This window comes from Polypterus senegalus, unplaced genomic scaffold, assembly GCF_016835505.1.
Source record: "Polypterus senegalus isolate Bchr_013 unplaced genomic scaffold, ASM1683550v1 scaffold_9169, whole genome shotgun sequence".
Taxonomy (NCBI): domain Eukaryota; kingdom Metazoa; phylum Chordata; class Cladistia; order Polypteriformes; family Polypteridae; genus Polypterus; species Polypterus senegalus.
The window spans coordinates 1-3,175 of NW_024383987.1; the positions used below are offsets into that span (position 1 = coordinate 1).

A 3,175-nucleotide genomic window follows, 5' to 3' on the forward strand; every position below is an offset into this window, starting at 1 on the left:
TTGGGAAGTTAGGGATATGATCAGATATCCTGGAACAAAATTAAAAAAAAAAAAGAGCCCAAATTTAAAATAAGGGAAATCAGTCCATCTGCAGGGCAATAGCGGAGGATTTTAAAGCCTGACTGAAAATACATAGAGGGGTTAAAATATTAGGGTCCATTTTGGAGAGGAAAAGGGGGGAAGGAACTGGAAGGAGTGGAAAAGTTATAAAAACTCACAAGTCTCTGGAGGACTGGAGACTCATATGGGGGGAAAAATTTTCAATTTAAAATAATAATTTTTGGGCTCTTTTCTGGCAACATTTTTTTTCGGGACAAAAATATTCTAAAAAATAAAAGACAATGTTTTTTTTTTGGGGGTCTAAAGGGGAAAGGTCAAGACAAAAAAGTAAAAAAAAAAAAAGGAAAAGGGAAAAAAGGTTTTTCTGGACTTGGATCTTGTTAAGATTGAAATACCCACGTTTACATATCCTTGTTACAAGGGGGGAAAAAGGGAGGGCCCCGGTTTAGCCGGTACATGATGGGTGGTCATCTAAGAAGGTTTGGGTTTTTAAAAAACCCAGAACAAGAAACCATATGAGTTTAGATTAAAAACAAACAGGAGGTTGATGGACTGTTAAAAGATTGGGGACTTCACGGATGAAAAGGACTTGTGGAGGAGGTGGAAAAATTAGGGAAAAAGTAAGGAAAGTAGAAGCCAGAAAACATTCGGGAAATCTAGGAGAATCTAAACTGATATAATTTTGGGAAATTTTCCCAAATAATCAAGTAGCGATTGCCTGGCTGGCCCCCCATAAACCCTAGAAACCCAAACCTGGCTTTAAGTAAAAGAAAAAATTTTACGGGGGCCTAAATGCCCCGGGGACGGATGTAAAAAAAAAAAATAAGTCATTGGACATGCAATGGGGACTCCCCCAAAGTGGGGAATGGAAGGAGAAAAGGCAGAGACACATAGTAGACATCAAACTGGATAGGGGACTTGGTGGTGTTTGGGAAGTCGGGAAAAAAGGTGGGGGAAAAAAAGATTGGGGGCCCCCAAAAAACTGATAAAGAATTTGTGGAAAGGGAAAAGGGGTGCATACACAAATAAACAAGTTTTTAACAGAAAATAATTTGGGAAAGATCAGAAAACCTCTGTTTTTTGAGGAAAAAAAAATCTCAACTTTGGAAGCCCTCTTTTTTTAAACACAGCCCTATTTTTTTTTTTTTTTTTTTCCTTCCCCTGTCTGTCTTCTTTTTTTTTTTTTTTTTTTTTTTCCATTCTTTTAAATTTGAATTGTTGTCCTTCATCTGATCCCCCTTCGGGCTCTCTGCTCTCCCCCCTTTGCCCCCCGTTCCCTTCCTCCTCATGGATGGATGGATGGATGGATGAAAGACAGATAATCTGTCCACTCTTCGCGGGGGGCCCGCAACACAAAAAGGGGATCGTCAGGGACCCGGCCCGGGACCTCAATCCCCCTGGCATAAACGCACCCCCCAACCGGCATTTGGGGCTGGAAAACTCGGGTGAAAGCCCCGCTTCATACGGGTGGAAGGAGGAAAAAAAAAAAGGAAAGGGGGACTCCTGCTAAAAGGCAAAACTTCGGCACTCGGTATTCCCCGGCGGTCTCCCCCTCCAAGTACTACCCAGGGCCCCCTCTGCTTAGCCCCAGATGGACGTTTCCAGAGTGGTATGGCCTGGAGGGCTGTTTTTTTCCCCCCAAAAAGCAAGGGGAAACCCTCTTTTTTAAAACAACAGCTTTTTTTTTTTTTTTTTTCCCTTCCCCCTGTCTTTTTTTTTTTTTTTTTTTTTTTGCCTTCTTTTTTTTTTCTTTTCTTTTGAATTAGAATGGCTTGACTTTTATCGATCCCCTTCTGTCCCCTCTCGCTCTACCCCTTTAAAAATCCCCCTTTCCCCTTCCACCTCATGGATGGATGGATTTTAAAAGGATGGATAGGGTGAAATAGACAAAACGAGATTTGTCCCCTCATCAGCGGGGGGCCTGCCACAAAGGGGGGTCTTAAAAGAACCGCAACCCCATCCTTGCTAACTTCCACAGTGGATCAAAGGGGGGGAAACCTCGTCTCGCGTTTCCCAAACGCTGCCCGATCCCCGCGGGCCCCGGGGCGGTCTTCCCAGGGGGCTCTGCTGCCGTGTGCGGGGCCCAGGGGCTTCTTCCTCTCGGTCTCCGGGGCGCAGGGTGCCTTCCTCTTTCGCAGCTTGCCTCCCCCTCCTGTCTGCCGCCCCCGCCTGCCCCGCCTGCCGCCTGTCTTTGTGTTGGGGGCTGTTTTCATTCAGCGTCCCCCCCAGTCCACCCCCCCTGTTTTCTTCCCGCCAATAGCCAGCGATGGGTCGGTTTTAAACGAGGTGCACCTTGGGGTTGCTAGTGAAACCTGTCTAATCAAGGTGGTGAGGGCAGTTGCAACCCAACATCAGGTCACGGTGCACACGGGCGTCTGGGCAGCAGCTAGCTCCCGCGCATCGCGCTCCCGAGGCAAGAAGCCCGAAGGATCCCGAAGCCGAAGGAGGCCGAAGGACCGAGGACTGTGCTGGGAAAACCTCCCGCCGCCGAGCGTGAAGCCGAGAAGTGGGAGGATGAGCGCCAGGCTGTACAACTCATACTTACCTGGCAGGGAGATACCATGATCACTAAGGTGGTTCTCCCAGGGCGAGGCTCATCCATTGCACTCCGGGTGTGCTGACCCTGCGATTTCCCCAAATGCAGGGAAACTCGACTGCATAATTTGTGGTAGTGGGGACTGCGTTCGCGCTCTCCCTGATAGTCCTGGTTCAAAAACAGACTGAAAACATGCGTTTCAACTTATGGAAGTGGTGCTTGGGCGATTGTGAAGCAGGAGCCTGTGAGACAACAGCTCTGGGAGCTTTAAGCAATAAATAAAAAGTTCAAAATCAATCAATCAATCTGTCTGTCTGTCCATTTATTTATTTATTTTAAGGACCCCCGCCCCCTAGAAAAATGATAATAAAAATAATATTAATTTAAATTAACTAATCAATGTATTTATTTATCTTAAGGACCCCCCCACATAATAAAATAATAATATAAATAACCATTCATTATTTTTAGTGCCTCTTTACTGATTTTAAGCCGCTTTCCTTGCTGCCAAGGCCAGCTTCTGACACGGGTGGAAGGAGGAAAAGAAAAAGACGGGTGAAGGGCGACTCCTGCTGGCAG

The 3,175-nt window shown here is 46.2% G+C and overlaps 1 non-coding gene across 1 annotated transcript; it reads left to right on the forward strand.

Moving 5' to 3' along the window:
- Nucleotides 1-2,597: 2,597 nt before the first annotated feature.
- LOC120521743 lies at nt 2,598-2,758 on the forward strand. The gene has a single exon (XR_005632187.1). It is a non-coding gene; the product is annotated as a U1 spliceosomal RNA (small nuclear RNA).
- The last annotated feature ends 417 nt before the right edge of the window (nt 2,759-3,175 follow it).